Raw genomic sequence first — 25,589 nt, forward strand, 5'->3', positions numbered from 1 at the left:
TGAATTTTAAAATTTTTGATATCCATCAACTTCTTTATCTTTGAATTTTAAAGTTTTTGATGTCCATTAACTTCTTTTTCTTTAAATTTGAAATTAGATTTTTTATGTGATGTCTTCCATATTCGTTGCTTTCTTTATCCTTCTTGGAAATTTCCTCTTTAATTATCTTGGAAGTTAAGGGTAGTTTTTTAGTTCTTTGATTTGCACTTTTTCTTAAGATGTTTTTCATGTTCTAAACATCATAAGAAGGTCTTAATTTTACTTAGGAGACTTTTGATTTTTTCAACTTTCTTTCAATTTTTTTTGCATTGGCTCATTCGTTTGCCATTTTTATTTCTTAATTTTTATTTTTATTTTAAATTTTAAATCTTCATTAAGGTATTTTAACCAATGCATTTCCTTATTCTCCCTTTATAAATTAGATTTTTTAAAATTTTATTGGATTGTTTTAAATATTATATATTTAACATAAATTTAAAGTAACACAAGTAAAATTAAAAATAAATATGGGTTATTTAAGTTATTACAAATAAAATAGATTTGGATGCAATATAATGATTTTATGTTTTGTTATTTTTGGAAATCACAAATATAATTTTTTTGTCAAAATAATAATATTTTATTATTTGAAACTCATTTTTGAATCCATAAATAAATTCATTACCATAAAAAAAATCTTTAGAACAGTTAAATTATATAACTCAAATCTTTCATTGCAACAAATTATTATCAAATTTTAAATAAAATTATTAAAAAAACTAGCTAAAAGGCATTTTTGAGTCCATAAATAAATTTATGATTTTTGAAGAGTTAAATTATATAACTCAAATCTTTCATTGCAACAAATTATTATCAAGTTTTAGATAAATTTTTTAAAAAAAGCTAGTAAAAAAAGCAAATGGTCAAACTATAAAAAGTTTAGACCAAAATATATACATCCAAATTTATTTACCAACTAGTGCTTAGCTCTAATAGTAAGAATGGTGGTTTTCTACCCTGTTTGGTTTTCTACCCTGTCCATCTAAGTTCAAGTCCCCTAAGACCTAACCCATCATAGTAAGACTGAAAGATTGATATCTCTTTGGAGTAATGTCACGAAGTCCATATAAATTAAATTTATGATATATGTTGCTTGTCAATTATTACCTATATATAAAAAAGTTGCTAGTTCCTTGTCACAAAAGCTTTCAAAATTATACATCTAAATTTATTTATTAATATAAATTGGTTTCACACTTAATATAAAAAAGGTGTTTTTCGGGGGTACAACTTGCTTATAAATAGTTAAGACCAACCTATTAAGGTTGCTAATAAAGCTTTGGAATCTTTCTTACTTCAACGTTGACCCACGGCTAAGAAAATGCAATCCCTTGGTTTCCTCGTGTTTTGACTAACCATCTTTGGAAAGGTCTTCAATCCGACCTTCCTTGCACGCAAGGGTTAGCATTTTGTTTTCTCACTTTAATGTTAAACGTTGAATTATAGTTTACATATTGAAGTTAATTTAAAAGTATTGGATATGATAAATTTTAGTTTTAATTTTTGGTTATTTTATTAATTATTAATTATTTTTTTATTAAATATTTTTTAAATATATATTTTAATTAAGAATAGGGTTTGATTTTGAATAGAAAATTAAAATAAAATACTATTAAAAGTTATTTAAATTAATATAATATTAATAATTTAAATCAATATAATTTTAAAAATTAAATTAAATTTTATTTTAAATAATATTAATAATAATAATAATAATAATATTTCTAGTTTTTATTATTAATGCTATAACAAAACAATTATATAACAAGTATTAATGATGAGAACATATAATTATATAACAAGTATTAATGGTAAGAATAAGAAATATTAATATTACTATGAATATTATTCAAAGTAAAATTGTCTTTAATTTTTAAGATTATATTGGTTTAAATTTTTAATATTATATTAATTTAAATTTAGATGATTAAGAATTTCTCTTTCTTAATCATAAAATTATAAATTTATGATTTAACATGGAAAAACATTTAACATAACTAAAACATTTCTTGTCTTATTTCTCCACGCATATTTCTCGGCACAGTTCCCATTTTGTTTTTCTGATCTGTCTCGGCTCTATCTCCATATCTCTATATGCGGATATACCACCTTCTTTTTTCCATTTCAGATATTTCTAGCTCCATATCAACATAGCTGTATATATATGTTTTAGATGTATACAACACAACCATATAGTTTTTTTTCTTGCTGAAAAAAAAAGAAGTAAAAATATTTAACATAAATAAAAGTCAACTAGTCTTAAAATTATATGAACCCCAATTAAATTTATAATACTTAATATTGTAAACTTTTCCATTAAAATAAACAATATTAATAAATATTATTTGGTGTACTCCTTCTCATATTTCAAAGGGCTTTCAAGAGATCATTGTCCTTTCTCAAAGTTTAAAGTAAAATTGTAAAAACAAGAAATAATGGTGATAATAAGTTTGAAATTTAAAACATTAATAATGAGAACAATAAATATTAATATTATTATGAATATTATTTAAATTAAATTTATTTTCAATTTTTAAAATTATATTATTTTAAATTTTTAATATTATATTAATTTAAAGTTACATGATGAAATGTTTTTCTTTCTTAATCATAAAAATTAAATTTATGATGTAATACAAGAAAATATTTAACATAAATAAAAATCCACCAATCTTAAAATTATATGAACCCCAATTGAATTAATAATACTTAATATTATAAACTTTTTCATTAAAATAAACAATATTAATAAATATTAATCCCAAAAAATTGAGATGACTACAGGATGGCTTACTTAATTTATTTTTTTAACGACGAAATTTTCAATTTTTTTGCGTTTGTGATTCTTTTTCGCTTCCCGCAAAAACTACCACGTTACCAAACATCTTTTCCACCACGGAACCGTACTCAATACAATGTTATTTAACATCTGTTTTAAATTTTATAAAACATATGCAAAAAGATAAAATTGAAATTATAATAAAAATGATTACAAGTCATTTGAAACAGTTGGGGAACGATATAATTTCTATATTATAAGGAAAAATTGCGTAACTGCAAATAAACCTAAATGCTATAAACGTACATGAATGCAAACAAACCATGGTAACAACAGTAATTTGGATAATGTACAAATTTGAATGAAAGGGGTTGTAGTATCATAATATAATTGAGATGTGTAAATTTGTTATTAAAGTTGAAATTTTGCTCATATATAGTTTATAACATTTAATTATAAAATATTTAATATTTATATTGTAAAAAGCGATATTTTATTGTTTACAAAAAAAAAGATAAAAATTTACTAAACACTTTTACATCATTCCTTCTAAACTGTTGGGTACTATAACACACAATCAATAATGAACATAACTGTGACTATAAATGTGTTGTGTTGTTGAATTAGTGAAATAATTGTTTTTCTTAGTATAGTGGATGGTAATTTTTTAAAACCATAATGTTCTTTTATGGATACAAATATTTAATTGATATAAATATATTTTTCCATTTATTCGAATATTATACTTGAATCTACATTTGTTTTTGGTTAACTAGGTTTTTCTATTATATCGTAAATAATGGCATATAAAGTTCAATATTTTGCGTACCCACTGTCATGGTTCACTATAAGGGAAACTAGATCAATTATACTGGAGACGATTTACTGGTTTTTTTGTTCATCAAAATACTCAAAATTGTATAGTCTTCCACTTCTCTCGATTTTCCCTGAACTAGAGCTCCATCAATCTGCAAGGGCAACTCCGAATTCTTCTCTTCTATTGTGATTTTAGCTCCAATACCATGTAGAAATTTCTACAAATCTAGCTCTAATAGCATGTAGATATTTCTACAAATCTAGATCTCATACCATGTAGAAATTTCTACAAATCTAGCTCTGATACCATGTAGAAATTCCTTGTAGATTCAAACTACATATTGTAATATGCTAAAACAATTTACTTGAATCTACTCTACTCGTCAACAAAAACAATAAACAATCGATGAAATCATGAAGCATATAAGAGAAACAATTCAATCACACATAACACAATGATTTTTCGAGAAAAGCCAAAACTAAAAACTCCTACTATCTGTATATTTCATTAGTCAAAGAATCTACATGAATACAATATGCTTTACTCAACCTTGAGCTCAACCTGCACAAGTATTTTCTATCCTTTGCTTGAATGACTTCCTTTGGCCAATACTTAGCCAAACTCCTAGCCTTCCAAACTCCTATTTCCTTGCATTGTTCCTCAAGGAATTAACCCCTATTTAATGGGGAAATGACTCAATTATGAATTACGCAATCCTCATAGGCCTTCCTCTGATTACATGCACCATCTCTTTAATTTAGATGATTTAACAATTGATAGTACACTTTCCTTGAACTCCAATCTCAACTAGGTCTTTCTCTCATATGACTACATGCATGAGTTAATTATGAGTGAATCTTCAGTTTACTGGTTGATCACTGTACGTAGCACCACTCTGCACTTCAAGAAGCACCCCAATGTACTTCAAGAAACACCCCAATGAACTTCAGGCAACACCCCACTAAACTTCAAGCAACAACATAGTACTACAGGCAACACCCCACTATAACAAGAAACACACCACTACCGCAGGAAACACCCCACTACTAGACCTCCCATTAATTCCTCCACCAGTCGGAACTAGTTTAACTAAATTTAACTCAATTAGACTGAATTAAACAATTACAACTCAAAATAAACTCAACTATTGCTCCTAATTGTAGGAGACATTCTACATGACTCTAGTTAGATCCTCAACTCAAATTAACTGAGCCAACTAGGTCAAACTAGCTTAGTTAACTATTACAAGTTGTCATGAAATGTGGAATTTGTAACAACCCTCGTGAAAATTCCATGTAATAAAAGTAAATAAAGGCAAAATAATAACCACGAATTATGGAATACTTATTCAAAGTTGAATGTTGGGAAAAATCCTAGTGATGGGGATCACTTGTGATTGTTTATGGATAAGGAAATTCGCAAAGGCAATCACTAAGTCTTTGGAGAGGCAAAATGGCATTTTGGCACAATTATTTATGAAAATAATGGAAATTGGGAGAAAAGGGAGGTGAGAGGTCACAGGTTGCATGTGAGGATGAAAATGAAGGAAATCATGGAAAATGAAGAAAATAGAGGCCTCATTCATAAAATGGCTTCAAAGGATCAGTGGGTAACCTTTTGTCAGTTCAGTGTTGGAGCTCTCTTCTATTGTCTCTCTCTCTCTCATACTCTTGGATACTTATAGTTTTATTGGAGCACTCATGGAGGGTGTGGCATACTTGGAATCTTGGAGCAAGAAGGCAAAGGAAGAGCAGGAAAGTGCAAGAAGGCATTCGGATTAGTAAGTACATCATATTTGGTTGCAGGCACTGAGTTGCATGTATGTTTCCTTTGCTTATTTTGGCATGCATGGAACATGAATGTGGTTTCTTGGTTGTGATATGTCATTGACATAAAGAATTGCGTGGATTGACAGTGAATTTCCTAGCCTTTCCATTTCCTAGATAACCATGGTGATTGTGGGTTTACTTTCATTGTTTGTTTTTGGTGGGTTCTCATGTTTCCTTAGCTTGGGTTGAGTTACTAGTTCCTGGAGCCTTGGTTGGAAAAACACTCTAGAGCCCTGTAACATCTTGGGTTGAGCTACTAGTCTCGTAGCCTTGGCTAGACAAATGCTCTAAAGCCCTTGGTGGGTTGAGTTACTAGTCCTGGAGCATTGGTTGGACAAACGCTCTGGAGCCCGAATGCAACTGTGGGTTGGGTTATTAGTCCTAGAGCCTTGGTTGGAACAAACGCACTGTAGCCCTAGATGGATGGGATAGAGACTGATCAGATGATGGTTTTGTGATGTTCGAGCGCATGGTGGAATCACTGTTTGATGGGTTGAGGTGGATGGCCTCTGGATGTCCTGAATGAGTTTTGATTGATGTGTTCTATGAGATCCCACATTCATGCTTGGAATATGGCATGAGGGTGAATGGCTGAAGAGATATTTTCTTAGCCATCTATGGTTAGGTGGAATGTGGAAGTCCCATCCTGATTTTGGATTTTTCATCATTACGGAAATGTTATTTCTCCCTGTGTTTCTATGAGCATTTTGATGGATTGTATGCGGTCTATATGGTTGTACTTTCATGAGTATTTATGTCCCTATTATGTTGGTTATGTATGTGTTTTATGACATCTGCCATGTATGGCTTTCCTCATGTTTTTACTTGTACTTGAATGATCAATGTATCTATGACCTAATGGATGGAATGGTAGTTGATGTGTTGAGACATTAATGGTTCTTAGCGATTCTCAATTAAGTAAGAGACCCCTATGCTCAGAACTGTTAATTACACCTCTAGATAACACATTTACAATATGTTTGACAAAATTCCTGTCATGGCTAGTAGGGGTCTAGTCAAGGTCTTGAACAAGTATTTTCTTTAGTACTATCATTTCCATGTTATTTTACTAATCTGAAGAGATGGTTCAATTTTGGGCAGTGACCTGGGCTCTGGGCCTGAAAAAGTGGCTCAAATACCAGAGTCGTTGGCATAACACTGACAATTTTGGTTTCTGGTCCTTGGTAGGCAAGCCTGTGAGAGTGACTTTGGGTTGTTGGTCGCACTCATGCCAATATCATGGGAGTGACTAAGCCTTAAATTGTCTAAAAGCTTAGTGGGAACCCAAGGAAAGTTGTCTAGAGTATTGGATTAGTTCCTAAGGGTCTTGTAGTTGGTAATTAATGTATGTATGGTGTGTTTCCGTTGGTTCCACTTCCTTAACGTGACTTAGGAGGTCGAATCATATCATAATGGCCTCTCGTCACATGTTCACCCTGACAGGAAGATTTCTTGGGTAGATGTGGGAGGAGGGTGTTACAGAGTGTTATCGTAGCATGGTTCACCATTCATACTAGATGGGCTATGTGTTGGTCATGCATGCATGTCAGTTACATGTGTGTCTCTCACCCTTAAATTCCATGTGCTTGTTGCATTTGCATGACGTTGTTCATGGTTGTAGTGATGTCATCGTGTGAAATTTGAGGTGATATTGTGGAATGCATCGTTGTGAGTGTATGACTGGTTACATGTCAATTTATGTTGCTTACATGTATTTTTGTGGTATGCTTGGTTACATTCTTGCATGTTTGGTTACATTCTTGTATGCTTGGTTGCATGTATAATCCTTGCAGGTTTGATTTCAAGTATTATTCATTCATTCTTGGTCAAATGTGTTTATGCATATGCGTGGATGGTTATGCATTGCTTATGCATGTTGATGTTTGCATTTGGTCAAGTGTATAGTGACGTAATGATGGTGGTTTTCATGCATGAGGTTGTGGTGTGTTTTGTTGTTGAGGTCATGCATTGATGACTAAACCCTAGCTAGAATGACAGTTGCATGGTCATATGCTTATGTTTTATGTTTCTGTACGCTGTCATGATTATGTTATATGATTTGTTGATATTGTAGACAAGGCATCCTCCCCGAGCTATGCTAAGGTACATTGGTTTATTGTGATTTGGTTTACCTAACATGATATACCTTGTAGGAAGAAATATCAAATGGCTAGCTAGATGGTTGACTACAAAGAATCTCCCTATGAATCTGAAGAGAAGTATGATGTTGGGAATCCTTCTAATTTGGCATTTACATTGAGAAGCTTAAAGGAAGAAATAAGGAGTTGTAAGGCAGATAATGACATAATCATAAAGGCATAGAAGAAACAAGCAGGAGTAAATGCAGTAATACCTCAGAGTTAGCTAGATTTGTAGTGATAGGGATCACATCGGATAAACTATAAGAAGGAGGATAGAATTAATGGGGCATATGTTCATCGGTCGCATGGTGGTCACATATCACATAGAGATGACACAATTATATATGGCAGATTGTTGGATACTCTGGATAGGAGAGGGCATAGATACATGTATGATTCTAGTTATGATTAAGATAATCACTAATATCATCATCGATATCATCCTTATAGGAGGAGTGACAGAGGATATTTTCCGGATGAATTTAAGAAAGAAAAGCCACCAAAATTTGATGGAGAGATGAAGAAACCACATGATGCAGAGGCATGGTTACTTGGCGTGAGGAAATTCTTTAGGTTGCATGACTATTCAGATAACATGAAAGCTAGAGTGACTACATTCAGTTTGAAAGGTAAAGCAGCCATTTGGTGGGAATATGTGAAGAATGTTAGATGTATTCATCAGGAAGATTTGACTTGGAGTGAGTTTGAGTGATTATTCAAGAAGAAGTATTTGTTAGAGAGATACTTTGATGAAAGGGCGAAGGAATTTTATGAGCTAAAGATGGGATCTATGACATATGATGAGAACACTAGCAGGTTCTTGGAGTTACTGAGGTATGTTCCTTATCTTATAGAGGAAAAGGCCAAGATTTAGAGGTTCATTAGTGGGTTAATGATTGCATTTAAAGATAGTATTGAGCTCAATGAGCGTAGATCATTGGAGGAGGCTATTTGAAAGCTAAGGCATTATTATGAGAAATTGAAGTGTAGAATTGACACCTAGAGAGATTGGAGAGGTAATGCAAAGAAAAAAAGAAAATGGGACAGAAAGAGAGCAAGGCCTCAATATATAGGTAAAAAGGAGAATGTTGCACCACCTAAGAGGTTCAATGTGTTAGACAGAGGTTAGGGACACTGATTTGAGGAAAAAATAAGGAGCCTGTGCGGTGTTGGACATGTGGAGGAGATCATTGCAGGAGAGAATATCCACAGTACTAGAGTGGTAGGCCTAAGATATATAGTACGTAGGAGGCACAGACTGTTGGAGATGTTGGTCAGAGTATTACACGTATCTATGCAACATTGGATAACAAACAAGAAGAGAATAAGGCATCTATCATTGAAATGGATGGTAAGATTTGTGATCAAGTTATTTCTATTTTGATTGACCCTGGATCTAATTATAGCTATGTTAGTCCTGACTTGGTGGATAAGTGTGGTTTGAGTAAGGAATTACATGCAGAGTCTTGGTTGGTGTAGTTGGTTACATGTACGAAGAAATGAGTTCATCATTGGGTAAGAGCTTGTGCATTTGACTTGAATGGTATGCCAACTGCAATACATTTAAATGTATTACCGTTGGGTTCATATAATATGTTGTTGGGCATGGACTGGTTGTAGCTTCATAGAACCAAGGTGGATTGTTATGATAAACTCATTGAGTGTGTAGATGACAATGGGGAACCAAGAATCTTACTGGTTAAGAAGAAAGATGCATTAGTTAGGATGGTGACAACTATGCAAGAAAAGTGTAGATGCAGGAAAGGGTGTATGTTATTTGTAGTGCACATTTCTAGTGATAAGGGTAAGGAAGTTCATGATATGGATGTGTTGAGAAGGTACCCAGTTTTATAGTAGTTCAAGGATATATTTCCTAAGGAAATTACAGAGTTTCCACCTCACAGGAAGGTAGAATTTTCTATTCAGTTAGTGCCAGGGGAAGCTCCAACATCAAAAGCACCTTATAGGTTGAGCACATCTGAGCTGGTTGAGTTAAGTTGTAGTTGAAGGAAATGTTGGACAAGGGATACATTAGGCCAAGTGTGTCACCATGGGGCGCTCCAGTATTGTTTGTAAAGAAGAAAGATGGAACACTTAGATTATGCATTGACTATAGGCAGTTGAACAAAGTGACCATCAAGAGCAGGTGATGTTGCCAAGGATTGATGACTTTTTTTATCAGCTAAAGGGAGAAATAGTGTTCTCCAAGATCGATTTGAGATCCAAATATCATGAGGTATGCATCAAAGAGGGGGACATTTACAAGATTGTGTTCTTGACCAGGTATGGGCAGATGAGTTTGTTGTTGTTCCATTTGGCTTAACTAATGCTCCAGCTACATTTATGTGTTTGATTAATAGTGTGTTGCATCCATATTTGGATAAGTTTATTATTGTGTTCATAATGATATAATGGTATATTCTAAAAATGAGGAAGAGCATGCTAAGAATTTAGCAATAGTGTTGAGGTTGTTAAGAGAGAATTAGTTGTATGCTAAGCTCAACAAATGTAGTTTCTTTTAGATTGAGGTACACTACTTGGGGCATGTTGTCTCCAAGGAGGGAATTGTAATAGATCCAGAGAAGATAAGGACCATCATGGAGTGGGTAGCTCCTAAGAGTGTGGATGAGGTGAGATCTTTCATGGGTTTGGTAGGCTATTATAGGAGGTTCATCAAGAACTTCTTGCATATTTCTTATCTTATCACATCAATGCAAAGGAAAGGTAAGAAGTTCGAATGGGTTGAGGAGTGTGAGACTAGCTTTGAGAAACTCAAGTATTTGTTGACACATGCACCAGTACTACAGATTGCAGATCCAGACAAAGAACTTGCAGTATGTACAGATGCTTGTAAGAGAGGTCTTGGTGGAGTCCTTATGCAGGATGGACAGGTGGTATGTTATGAGTCCCAGAGAAACTAAATGAGCTTGAGCAGAACTACCTAACACATGATTTGGAGTTAGCAGTGATCATACATGCATTGAAGATGTGGAGACACTATCTTCTTGGCAAGAGATTTGTACTTATGAGTGATCACATTGGGTTGAGGTATTTGTTTGACCAACCGAATCTAAATGCCAGGTAGGCTAGATGGTTGGACACAATTAGTGAGTTTGATTTCGAGATCAGGTACATCAAAGGTAAAGAGAACAAGGTGGCAGATGCTCTCAGCAGACGGGTACAGGTAAATCACTTGGCAACTATGAGCTCCCATGGGATGAACTTACAGGACAGGATCTTGTAGGCAAGCCAGTAGGATGTCAGGTATATGGAAATTGTGGATAGGTTGCAGCTGCTTGCTGGTACAAGTACATGTAAAGGTGAAGCTACAGGTATAGGTGGAAGTACAAGTATAGGTACAGATGCAGGTGCACAGGGTATGGATTATTGTCTTACAACAGATGGGTTGGTCAGGCTCCGAGACATGATATATGTACCTGTGAGATCAAGAAGGTGACCTTGAGGGAGTTTCATACAAAACCTTATTCAGGTCACCCATGTTATCAAAAGACATTGACTGTAGTGAAGATATTTTACTATTGGCCGAATTTGAATAGGGATGTTGTAGAGTTTGTGGCTAGATGTTTTGATTTTCAGTGAGTGAAAGAAGAATGTAAACATCCAGGTGGACTACTACAGCTGATTGCGATTCAAGAGTAGAAATGGGAAGTCATTTCCATGGAATTCGTCACAGGGTTGTTGAAGACGGTGAGACAACATGATTCCATTATGGTTATTATGGACAAGTTGACAAAGGTTTCACATTTCATTCCGACGAAATCTACATTCTCAGCTAGTGATGTAGCACAGGTATTGATCCAAGATGTGGTTATACTGCACGGTGTTCCAAAGAAGGTTTTGTCAAACAGGGATGCGAAGTTCACTTCCAAGTTTTGGAAGGAGTTATTTGCAGGTTTGGGCACAGAGCTGACCTTCATCACAATTTATCATCCGCAGACAAATGGACATATAGAGAGGGTCAACAAGATATTATAGTACATGTTGAAGATGTATGAGATGCATCAATAGAGGAAGTGGGAAGAGAATCTCCCTTTGGTAGAGTTCACATACAACAACGATTATCAAGAATCATTAAGGATGAGTTCTTTTGAGGCATTATATGGGCAAATTTGCAACACTCCCATCAGTTGGAGTGATTCGTTTAGCGGGGTGTTGATTGGACCAGATATGTGGGCAAACATGGAACATGAAATGCAGGTGATCAAAAGGAATCTAAAGGAAGCTCAAGACAGGCATATGAGTTATGCAGATAGGAACAAGTTGTTCAAGGAGTTCCAGGTTGGGGAATAGTTGTACTTTCACATCAAACCAAAGAAGAGCTCCTTGTGGATTGGATCACGTGCCAAGCTGGTACTACAGTTTTGTGGACCCTTCAGTATTATTGAGAGGATTGGGCCAGTAGCCTATCAACTTACACTGCCTCTAACAATGAAATTCAACGATGTATTCCACGTATCTTTGCTTAAGAAGTATGTTAAGGATGTTGATAATGTGATTGATTGGTTTGTATTGCAGGTTGAACCTGATGGAGAATTCCAACCGGAGCCTCAGTGCATATTGCAGAAAAAGGTGCTTATGCTCCAGAACTGAGCAATTGAGCAAGTTAAGGTGAAATGGAAGCACTTTGTGCCTGATGAAGCTACATGGGAGATGGCAGATCAGATGCGGGCTATGTATCCTTCCATGTTTGTCGGTTAATGCAAAGCAACTTTAGCTTGTTTTTTTTGTGTGATTTTGGTATATGCTTTGGTATATGTTTTGGTATATGTTTTGATGATGTTGGTTTATGTACATATGTATATGGATGTAAATATCGCCATGAACTATGTTATAAATCTCCACTATGCGGTATGTTTTTATGATGTCATGTTATTATGTTGTTATGTTGGTTGCTTCTCAATAGGTTGATCATTGTAAATATTGCATCAAGCTAAGTTATAAAGATCCATCGGTAGTATATTTTTCTTACATCATTTTTGGGGTTATAGGTGTTGTTTAATACCAAGGAAAGTGTTCCCCCAAGGGGGAGGGTTCTGTAACAACCCTGGTGAAAATTCCATGTAATAAAAGTAAATAAAGGAAAAATAATAACCACAAATGATGGGACACTTATTCCAAGTTGAATGTTGGGCATAATCCTAGTGATGGGGATCACTTGTGATTGTTTATGGCTAAGGAAATTGGAAAAGGAAATTGCTAAGGCTTTGAAAAGGAAAAATAGTATTTTGGCACAATTATTTACGAAAATATTGGAAATTAGGAGAAAAGGAAGGTGAAAGGTCACAGGTTGCATGTGAGGAGGAAAATGAAGGAAAATAATGGAAAATGAAGAAAATAAAGGCCTCATTCATAAAAAGGCTTCAGAGGATGAGTTGGTAACCTTTTGTTAGTTCAGTGTTGGAGCTCTCTTCTATTCCTTCTCTCTCTCATACCCTTGGAAACTTAGAGTTTTCTTGGAGCACTCTTGGAGGGTGTGGCATATTTGGAGTCTTGGAGCAAGAAGGAAAAGGAAGAGAAGGAAAGCACAAGAAGGCATCAAGATCAACAAATACATCAGATTTGCTTGCAAGTATCGAGTTGCATGTATGTTTCCTTCACAATTTTTGGCATGCATGACACATGCACGTGGTTTCTTGGTTGTGATCTGTCATTTGCATGGAGGATTGCCTAGATTGACAGTGGATTGCCTATCCTTGCCATTCCTGGATAACCATGGTGATTGTGGGTTTACTTTCAATATTTGTTTTTGGTTTGTTCTTATGTCTCCTTAGCTTGGGTTGAGTTATTAGTTCCTGGAGCCTTGGTTGGACAAACACTCTGGAGCCCTGTAACAACTTGGGTTGAGTTACGAGTCCCGTAGCCTCAATTGGACAAATGCTCTAGAGCCCTTGGTGGGTTGAGTTACTAGTTCTAGAGCTTTGGTTGGAAAAACTCTCTGGAGCTAGGTGACAACTGTAGGTTGAGTTATTAGTATTGGAGCTTTGGTTGGAACAAATACTCTAGAACCTTGGATGGCTGGGATAGAGACCGATCAGATGATGGTTTTGTGATTTCCGACCATGAGGTGGAATCAATGTTTGATGGGTTGAGGTGGCTGGCTTCTAGAAGCCCTGGATGAGTTTTGATTGATGTGTTCTATGAGATCCCACATTCATGCTTGGAATATGGCACGAGGGTGAATGGCTGAAGAGAGATTTGGCTCAACCATTCTACGGTTGGGTGGAACGTGGAAGTCCCATCCCGGGTTTGGATATTTCATCACTACTGAAAGGTTATTTCTCCTTGTATGTCTTTGATAATTTTGATGGATTGAATGTGGTCTATATGGTTGTACTTTCATGAGTATTTCTGTCCCTATTATGATGGTTATGTATGTGTTTTATGACATCAACCATGTATGGATTTCCTCATGTTTTTACTTGTAATTGAATGATCAATGTATCTATGAACTAATGGATGGAATGGCAGATGATGTCTTGAGGCCTCAACGGTTTTTAGTAATTCTTAGTTAAGTCTGAGACCCCTATGCTCAAAACTATTAATTACACCTGTAGATTACACATTTGCAATATCTTTGACGAAATAACTCTCATGGCTAGTAGGGATCCAGTCAAGGTCTTGAAGAAGTATTTGCTTTAGTACTATCATTTGCATGTTATTTTACTGATCTGAAGAGACGGTTCAATTCTGGGCAGTGATCTAGGTTCTCGGCCTTAAAAAGTGGCTCAAATCCTAGAGTTTTCGCATAGCATTGACATTTTTGGTCTCTGGTCGTTGGTAGGAAAGCTTGAGAGTGACTTTGGGTTGTTGGTCACACTCATGCCTAGCATGGGAGTGATTGAGACTTAAATTGTCCAAAAGCTCAGTGGAACCCCAAGGCAAGCTACCTAAAGTATTATATTGGTTCCTGAGGGTCCTTTAGCTGATAATTAATGTCTGTATGGTGTGTTTTTGTTAGTTCCATTTCCTTAACATGAATTAGGAGGTTGAATGATATCATAGTGGCATATGATCACATTTTTACCCCGGTTGGCTGGTTTCTTGGGTAGATGTGAGAGGAGGGTGTTACAAAATTACAATTTTATTCCCAATTTAATTCAAGGACAAAATTAAATTAGGATTTTTCTTGATGTTATTTTTAAAATTTTTTGTTGATATTTTCAACAATAACAAGGTGATAGATTTTTTATTTAAAAAAATAGTGATGCACTTAGGAAATAGTACACAATGGTGTTGTTAGTTGAGCACATTGGATGAAGGTTAAATAATAATAAAAACTACTGGCCATAAAATTCATTTTTATCATTTGTAGTGTTCTAGATCTCTCAAGCACCGATGCTACTCTTTCCTCTGTGAAGCACCGCACCGTCTGTGCTTCCCTTGCTTGCCATACTTCCATCCATTTCTAACTGCATGGCTTTCGAATTTTCTCAAACAGTGGTCAAATTTGTTTTTTCCATTTATGTAGCAACCATGCCTCCCCGACAAGCAAATGTTCAGGTAATGCCTATGTTTCTCTCTAATTTTTTTTTTTAGCAAAGTAGAATTGAAAATTAAGTGAAAAAATTCATTGTTTTTGAATTTTTTTTGTGCATGGTATGTTTGACATGTTCAACTTACTCTGATTACGGTGCACCCTGTAAATTTACAGGGTGTACCACAAGTCGGTGTGTTCCGTTAACACACCACAATTTTGTTGTTGTGTTTGGTAAATTGAAATACACCGGGAAAAGTTATAATTTTTATGGTGGTGCATCTAGTAAAAGTTACTACCAAGTGCATTTATTTTTACCAAACGCACTACATGCATAATATTAAAAAACTATAGCTCAGTGTGTTCCTTAACCTCAACATTTTATTTCAGTGTAGAAAGGTTATGGATACACACCAATGTGAAATGTTATGTCGACACATCACATTGGAAAATAAAAATAACCAATGTGTTTGTATGTATGCGAACTGAAAATGGTGCGTCAAGTCATTGTACGCACCATTCTAAGTGCTTTAATGTTATTGTGGTGCGCCGCATCCAGTGCATTCCTATTTTTTTTGCGCACCGAGGATGATTTTTTTTTTAGATTGAAAGTTATATATCCATATTTATAAAAATATTTTTCATTTAATAGAAAAAAGTATGTTTTATGTATGAGGCCAATGTATTTTATATGTCAATCATGCATAGATGTCAACAAAGGGAGGAGCAACAACAACAAGAGTAAAGAGTGGACCAATACAATATGGTTCGACTGTGGGAGGCATGAGAGAGGGAGATATATTTATACCCTCACACTATTACCAAAATGACCCAATGCCTATTGAGGAATGTAGATCTCCTTAAGTACTATGAGGAGGCTACATCCCTGAAGGATCACTCTGAGTTATTCACACAACTAATTCGTTGGTAGGATTTCCACCAACACGATTTCTGTGTTGATCTTGATTAGTGGTATCTGCCCACTGAGGAGGACATTTATTTTATCACTGACCAATCCAGGAGAGGGGAGGATTTCCCCTAGTTCTATGATGTCTCGCATAGTGTTGTAGTAAAGATTCAGCTTTACTACTCTCAAAGATATGTTGGGGATCATGTAGTGCATCCAACAGATTTTTGGGTGTCTGGTGGATAGCTATAGATCACTTCTTTTGGTGCAGAGGAGGTTAAGTGCCTCTCGCTATTAGTGATTACCATTGCACACTATAATAGTGATGGAAAACATATTATTTTCCCTCTTTTGTTTTATTTCAATTATTTGGTGCAAAGAAAATGATGTATTAAATGGTATGCCATTTTTTTGCACTAGTTTTGTATGGCTTTAGATATATTTCATGTTGTGATACATGGGAGGATGAAATTCCCTTTTTCTTCAAAACTTTTTTGTTTATTTTTTGAGAGATTTTCAGAGACAAGGCCTACTTTTGATCGTCTCCCTCCTAAGCTGATCATTGAGGTGAAGATGCACATGTGGGATGAGATGATGCCCAAGAGGGGCCAACTAGAGTATCTAGCTAGGATTTCTGCCAAGGCACTGGGGCTATTGGAAAGTGAGGCTGAACACATGTTTGTCTTGGTGTCGTGTCCTTATGTGAGAATGGATTAGCGACAGTGTTCCAACATCCTCTTCACACAAGATGAGCCTGCAGATGATAGAGGTAATATTAGTGTTTTCTTTAAACTAATCTAGTTTCATTTTATTGTCTTAATTAATTAGAATGAATTTATTCTAGCACGTTATTTAACTTGTTTTATTAAATTGTTTAATGAAATTTTCTAATTATTATTTTGTACTATATATTTTTTAGATATTGACAGATTTGTTGGGCATATTCCTCCTCCCCCACCGGATGCAGATGCGGAGATGGCCAAGGTTGCGGTGGGTGAGGCACATACTCAGATACAGATGGACACATGCATGTGGCCGTGTAGGGTTGCTGTCAGATTCAAGATGGTGTGCTACGACCGACTCTCTAGAATTTTCATTGAGGAGGTACTTCGACCTACAATGAGTTGAGACATTAGGGAAGATCCTAGGGTCCTGGAGTTCTTTTGGGATTGTTTGCATGATATGGTGAGTCTTATGCATCACATCATTAGAGCTACCAGGCTACTAGCAGCAAGGAGGGATGGGCATGCAACAGATACACATGAGTTTTCACCCAACACTACCCCATCGGATGATGATCAAAGTATTGATGATCCTTCTGGTAGTACTCTACCTCCTCGTCCTTCATGTCATGACTAGTCAGTACTTCCTGTTTCTCCTCAGATAAAAGATTAGCTACCTTCTCCTCCACCTCATAGTTCGACTATTGATGCATTTGACCATCTTGCATTGTCCTTTATTATAGATGTGGCTGCCAATTCTATTGTTGTATCATATATTTTATAGCAGTTATTTGACTTGTATATATATATATATATATATATATGGTGCATTTTTTCTGTTCATGTTGATGTACTTAATTTATATGTTGGTGTTGATGCGTATATTGTTAGGTCATGTTAGATATGTTCATTTAATGTGATTGTAGATAGAAGTGTATGTGATAGCAGTTATTTGACATGAGATGTATATTTAAGGATGTGTGTGGTGATGATGTTAGATTACAATGCTTATGTTTGGTAAGATGTGACCACGATGACGATTCCTAGTTATATTATTATATTTGCGTGCTAGCTAATGACATTTATATGTGCTAGAGGTGTATATAATTAGATGATGTTAGCGAATTCAAATGTGTATTTTAGATGATGTTTATGTTTGTTAGATTGTTATCATCACGATGTTTATTTTTACGAAATGATATTTATTATAGATTATATATTGTTGAACTTATATCAAAATTTTATATATGAAATTACATGGAAAATGACTTTGAAAAAAAATGCAAAGATATTTTTATAAATTATGAAGTTTAATATGGTTGAAACTATAATTGTAAAATTACCATAAATATTTTTTTGTTTCTTAGATAGTTCATACATATTCATTCTAACTTAATTAGTCAAATATTTTAATACTCACAAGGGAAAAATAATTAAAGATAAAATAATTTAGTTAGTTCTTAATAAGACGGAAATGTCTAAATCATTCAATTTTTGATATAAAATATTAATAATAATAAATTATTCAAAAATGCAATTTAAACAATGAAAAATAACACATAGTCTATATATAGAGATAGAAAACCTCTATAGATCCATCTTAATCACAAATTTCTGAAGCACTAAAAGAGATTAAATCTTTTGACATGTATATTTTTTCAAGTTTTTTTTTTTTTGGTAGGTAAGCACCCATGGGGGACTTGAACCAGTGACCTATCGCAAGGAGTGCCCTAACAGTGCACCCATTCACCGTCAATCCAAAGCCCCGTGGGCTTCATTTTTTCAAGTTTTTAATTCTAAAAATAGATTTTCATATAATGAGATTTGACCCCTCTCAACTCTTAGTAGATGTGTCATTAAGATGGATCTACACCAGTTTATAAAATTCAATCTATTGTTAAATTTAAAAAACTTAAGTCAATTTTTTTTATAATTAATTTAGATTTAATATAACTTAAAAAATCTATTTTAATAAAATTTAATTTCTCTAAAGTTATGAGAGTTTCAAGAAATTTAAATTCAATATATAGCAATTCTTATCAATTTAAATTAGAATTTTCCCTCTCTAAATATGGGGATATATAGTCTATCGCATGGGAATATCATATCTATTACTATCTTCTATCTATTTCTATCCCAGGAATCTATCTATGACCTATCACAAAAATTGGTATAATCAAGCCAAGGATCCCAATAAGTATTGTAGGCCAGGGGATAGTCTGAATGATGAAGCCCAGGACTAAGATATCAATTTATACCCCAAGAATATATTCCTAGGAAGAGATCTATTACTATCAAATATACTTACTATCCCAGATACCGGATCAAGCAAGGCCATATTCTATTTATCTATTCCATTTCTACTATATACTTTTATTCTATTCTCTATATCTATTCTATCTATTTATTCCTAGTCCTAGTTGTTTCGGTTGATGGATGGGTCTTGTTTATTCCTATCCTAGCAACTGGTATGACCAAGCCTGGGAAGAACCTATTTGAACACATGCCCACCATTTAGTAAGGGAAGAATGATATATTAGAAATATATGTTTAGGGTCACAAAAATATAACAAAACAATACAAATTTGATAACTCATGGTTAGAAATACAATTTTTTGATCGATCTTGATGTCTTTACAAAGCCTACAGAAGAAGGCTACTGTAAATTAGAATTTAAAAAATTAAACAAATACGTTAAAATTTTAATTTTTAAATTGTAAATTACACAATTGGAAATACTTAGTTTTAAGTGTAAAAACGTTTCCACTAGAAAAAAAAAGTGTAAGAATGTTTACGAATCTTACCAATTATATTAAATGCCAACAAGACGAATAAAAAATAATATAATTAGCAAAATAAAGGAAAAAAAAATACAACAATAGTATTATAAATGATGAAATAACACCAGTACATATCACTCTTCGTTGTCATCACCCTAATTATGTTCCTTGCTTGGCATGATAACATTGTTTTTCTCAAAAATATGTTTTGATCTAGTGTCATGTATTAATACGAACCACCAATACCTATCCAACACATTTGGGTAAAAAAACACCTACTTGTAGTGTTTGGGGAAAACATAAGGATCCTTAGCTTCATGCAACATATTTCTAGAGTTAATAGATATCAACCCACTATCATGATATTCCTTTACATTATTCCAATTAGAGATGTCCCACCACTTGTGCCTAAAAATAACACATTGGAATGAAGAAAAGTACACTTCAATGATCTCTTGTATCTTTCCAATGTAACCTAACATCCCTTGTATTAGGTTTTGAATGCGATGACTAACACGACTAGGTTGGTCAAAATTAACTTCCATTACACATTCTTCTATCATGCATCCATCATCAACATCCTTCGTGTCAAAATGATGTCCATAAACCCACAAAGATGGGAACAAATGCACCTATAAAGAAGTGAAAAAATCATAGTGTCATGTGTCTAATAATAATTAAAATATAAAATATAGATGTTAAAATTAAAAGGTGCATTGTGGAGTTAAAAAATGTATAGAAAGAGATTATTACTGAGTTGTTGCACCCAATCCCTATGTTTAGCGCATCCTCTTCAACACTCAAGTAACGGCCAAATGCACCATATTTCTCTCTGACTTCATCAACAATCCAACTATTGGGGCATATCATTGGCATATTTTATTTTAAATGATCACGATAGGGCACACTTCTACCATTCAACTATTTGAACTATTTCCTGTCATTGTCCCATTTCCTCCTCTTTTGTTCGTACAATACGATCCACGGTTGTGACATCGCTTCTGAATTATAAAGAATGAATTTTTTGATAACTTCAATTTCTAAATTCACTGATGAATTCAAACCAACATATATAGTACATATGATATAAAAATATGCATTATGAAGTTTAGTGTGAATAGTTACTATGTAGAAATTTGATAAATGATAAGTCACTTACTCTTTATCATGCACCCTTTTCCATTCTTTTGGAGAAGCTCCCCTTCTCTTTTGTCTTCATCCCTTTCGTTGCCCCAAATCACCACACCTGGTGTGTTTCCGATCTACTTGATGAACTCACTTACATAATATAAAGAATGATACGATATTTACCCTTTCGAGCAAAACATTTCAATTTCTTCATGTATCTCTCTAAGAAGAACATCCAATGGCAAGAAACCATCCCAACTAATTGAAAATCATTTGCTAGGTGAATTAGAATATGAACATGCAAGTCCATGAAACTCGTCAGTACTTCCTTCTCAAACATTCAAACAATATCATCTATCTCTTGATGCCACCATGGAATGCTAGCCATATAAATCTCCATTGATGTGATCCAATGTACAAATGTAGATAATTTAGATATGGCACGTCATAGGTGTTGGGGAAAGTCATGGTTCAAATGGTCATGCGATTTCAACCCTAACAAATGGTCTTCCACTATGAAGCAATGTCACAGTGAAGACCCATATAAAGAATGCACCCTCACACCCATTATAACTTATTTTTCCAAAGAAAGATCATATTTATTTAAAATCATGGGACATCACCTTCTTTGAAAGACTAAGAGGGACGAGCCTCTCCTCTACTTTCTTGTATTGGCCGATATTTCTTTTTAGTTTTTAAAGAAATAAGATCTCTCCCAAAAACCAATGTGTCATTTTATTTCAATCATATGTGCCTCCATAAGGAAGATGAAACATTTTTAAATATATGCATGGGATTTAGCAAGTGGGAAATTTTAAGATGCTCCTAATATGGGATCTCATAAAAGACAAATTTCCTTTTCATCACAATGGGAAATTTCCTAACATAAGTGTTGAAGAATTTTGGATCATCGAACATAGGCTCCCCAATTTAATCGAACATTTTTGTAATGTCCTTCTCCTTCTCTCTCTCATATTCTCTATGCCATTTAGTTGGTGTCATTATTGCATGCCTTTGGGTTCTCTCTAGTTTACGATTGAAAGCGGATGTTGCTCTTCTATAAGGGTGTTCTTTTGGGAGGAATACCTTGGAGTAGCCATACAATGGGTTTTGTAGGTGGTTGGACCACCTACCCTTTAGATAAGTTCCACAACATTTACATCCATGATACCCTTTTGTTACAAGACCTGTGAAATTATTATATAGTACAGGGCACATTAGGCATCATGAATATCAGAACAATTGGAGCGAATTAAATTAGTATGTGAAACAATATATATAAACAAATCAATAAACATGTAGTTTACCAGATAAAACTCCTAATCCTGGATAATCATGTATGGTGTAAGCACATAAGCCATACAATGTAAAAATCCTCTCTATTGTGATGGGTTCTGACACATCGTATACATCTATCCCTTCCCATTATTCCTTCGATTCATCTACCAATGGTTTTAAGTAGACATCCATATTCTTCACTTTTCTTCTACCAGGGATTATGAGCGCCAACACAAGATGTTCATTCTTCACAGAAAACCATGGGGGGTTATTGTTATTGATCACTACTATAGGCGAAATAGAATAGTTGGTGTTTTGGAGGGAATATGGGTTGACGATGTTATAACTTATTTTGACACCATTAAAAGTTACAAGAAAATTTTGAAATTTACCAGTTATTCATGGCCACATTATCATACATATGCGAATTGTCATGGATAAAATGGGTTAATACACAATGTTGCATTATTTTGTTATAATAATAATAATTTTAATTTTAAATGATTTTAGTTTTATTAAAATACATAATCAAATATATTTTTATAGAATTTTAAGTTTAAAATTAAAATTTTTGTTTTAATTCAACCCTTAAATTTCTTGTAGTTTTCAATTGTAGATGTTGGATCTTGTGAATCAATGGTTCCTATTCCATTTCGGCACCCCCAAGATCATCCGAGATTTAACAGCTCGGGGGGTCTGAAGACTTGTTTTGAAAAAAATACCTTTGATTACGTGGCAATCTGTGGTGAAATTTTGTACCCCCAAGTAAGAAACGACTTACCAGTAACACCCACCCCCCCTCGAAATCCAATTCTGGTTTTAATAACAATGCATTTGCCAAATTTCATTATTACAAAGTGTATGGTTCGAAGATTTCATTTCTTAATGTGTTGAAGAGAAAATGAGGATTCTCAATGAATTCACACTTCTTGTATGAAGGTATCATTGCATTATGGAGGGGAAACACTACACATGTTATTTGTTATTTTCCCACTAAGAGACTCTTTAATTTCAAGAAAAATAGGGATGGAAAGTGGAAATGGTTTGCTAGAAACCTAGACTCTGGTGGTGCATCTGATGCATCTTCTCTCCTTTTTGTTTATTCTTGGACAATTCTCGAACTCGACTGGCTAATGATAACAAGGCTACAAAGAAAGGAGGGGAGAGGCAATTTAATGGCCTTATTGAGCTCTACAGGAAGACATTGAAATCTGATGCAATTGCAACCCTCTATCATGTGTTCAACATTTCCTATGTGCGAAGTATAGTTTATCGTTGTGTATACTTTAGAATGTATGATTCTCTGAAGCGTGTTGTTTCTATTAGTGATCTTCAGAAAAACTTCCTTGCAAGTTTTCTTCTTCGTTGGAGCATTGTCAGCCCCTATCCAGAGTTATGGTGGCTGGAAGAGTGCACTTTCACATGCTTCTCATGCAAGCAATGTAGCTTTGGCTCCTAACCATTCATTTGTCATTATTTCAGTGCTTGCAGAGAAAGGTTTTATTGGTTTCATGATTGACTTTCTCATGGGAGGTGGTTTTGCTGCAATATCCAAAACTACAGTTGTCCCTATTAAGTGTGTCAAACTATTGATACAAAACTAGGATGAAATATCAGAGACTGGACGTCTTGCTAAATCACAGAAAGGGATTAGGGATTGTTTTGCTAAGAAAATGAAGCACCAGAGAGTTTCCTTGGAAATAATAGAAACATATCTTCAAATTTTCCTTCGGGTGTCGTTATAGCTATTTCCTATTCAACTATTTTGTAAATCGTTGCGTGTCTAAGACTAGTCCTGCCCTTATTGCTGGGAATTCGATTATGTTGAAGCCAACAACTTAGGGAGCAATAATAGCCTTATATGGTATGCTACCTCCTTTGACTGGAATATCAGAGCGCCTTATCAATAGAGTAACAGAAGGGAGAGCCAAGTAGGCATGTTTCCATGGGATTAAATCATCAGTTCAGCCTAACCTAATCACCTTCCAAAATTGCAATGGAGAAGCTACTCCACGACTCAGTTCCTTGCATTATTGGAGAAAAGAAAGGTTGTGCAACACATCCATGAAGTATTGCAGAAAGGGTCCAGAGAACAAGCATTAGTGAAAAGACGAGAAATTTGCAGCAACTTGTGCAAAACATAGACAAGAAAACTAACACTGCAAACATGTTAGATGAAGAAGTTGATTATATCAAGTTCCTTCAAAAACAAGTTCAAGAACTTTATGGAAATCAACCCAAATGTGATTTCTCTTGTAAAATGAATGCATTAGAAACTACTTAAAAAAATCTAGCAGAATTAGGGAGATTAATGGAATATATGTATCCTGAAGCCATGCTTTCAAGGAATTAAAGGAAACAACTCAACAAATTTCAAGCAGTTAAAGGTTACTCAATAAGATTCGTGAGGATTATGGAAGACCTTTCCTCTGAGAATTGATCAAGTGTTGCACCAAACAGACTCTCAAGTCAAATAAATTTTATGAGGCATGGTGATTCTACTTTAGGGTTTTCCTCTCAACTGAGTGACATGGGTTTTCCACAAGTTGTGGACAAGCTTAATATGCCCGTGGGTTCTTCCATTGATAGCATGGGTAGGAGCAGTTCAGATGATGGTAGTTTAAGCAATGGAAATGGAGTCCAACATTACATGTCAAGCTTCCAGGTTGGATCATGGGATGACGCAACAATAGTTTATGGGGTCTACAGACATATAAGGATCTTTCAATGCAGAAATTGTTATTGAGAATATTGCCTCAATTATTGGCTTGGATACAAATGATATAAGAGAAAAAAACATAATAAACTTGGCATATTAGATTAAAGTCAAATATGGGAAAGATATTAATGGAAAAAAGAGTTGTAACCTTTTAGAGTTTAGAAGAAAAATTTATTGGGTTCAGTAGATCGAGTTCTTTCCTCATTTGCTGAAGTTAGTGCTACAAATTAGAGACTAAGCTCTATTATCACTACTGGTTTGAGTTAATTCTGTTATAGGGAAGTAAATATCCTTTTATACAGGTTGAAATATCAGTCCCTTAATTCTGATCATCAATGGCCATACTCTGACATTTATATTCAATGTTTTCAAGTGAAATATGAAACTATTATGAATGTTTGGTTGTTACTAAGAAAAGGGGAGAATTTATCTTTTGAGAAAGGAGACAAGTGACAAAGCATTCCAAATTCAATTCCAAGAAAGTTGACTCAAGCATTTCAACAAAAAAAGGTAGAATATTAACACTATTGAACCAATTCAAGATTTCAAGGCACAACACTTGCAAACGGTTCAAAGTTTCCAACAGATAAATTAGAGATATTATTTTAACTTTTGTATTTGTCTAGGATTTTTTTCCATAAATATTGTAACAATTTAGGAGAGATATATTCTATATATTGTTTCATTTGTAATGTAAAAGGGTTGGAATTTGATGCCAATACCCTGTTACTTTGTAAAAATTTTATTACAGAATTCCTAATTGAAGTATTCTAGCTCCAGTTCTCGATAGAAATTGTTTTTCTTGTTATTTTTCTAGTGCTTTCATATCTTATTTCTGCACATGTTCAAAGTACCATAGGAGATATGGGTAAGAATAGATTGAGTATCGATCTCGCTAAAATACACTGCAAAGTTATAATCGTTTAAAGAGATTACTTAACTGAAATCAAGAAGT

The 25,589-nt window shown here is 34.3% G+C and overlaps 1 pseudogene; it reads left to right on the top strand.

The window, feature by feature from the left end:
• Positions 1–23,374, top strand: part of LOC149188714 (uncharacterized) — a 64,445-nt pseudogene extending 41,071 nt beyond the window's left edge.
• Positions 23,375–25,589: the final 2,215 nt, after the last annotated feature.

Source organism: Pinus tabuliformis, chromosome 3_1 (genome assembly GCF_031772625.1).
Source record: "Pinus tabuliformis cultivar Carrire ecotype Pingquan chromosome 3_1, CPIR1, whole genome shotgun sequence".
Taxonomy (NCBI): domain Eukaryota; kingdom Viridiplantae; phylum Streptophyta; class Pinopsida; order Pinales; family Pinaceae; genus Pinus; species Pinus tabuliformis.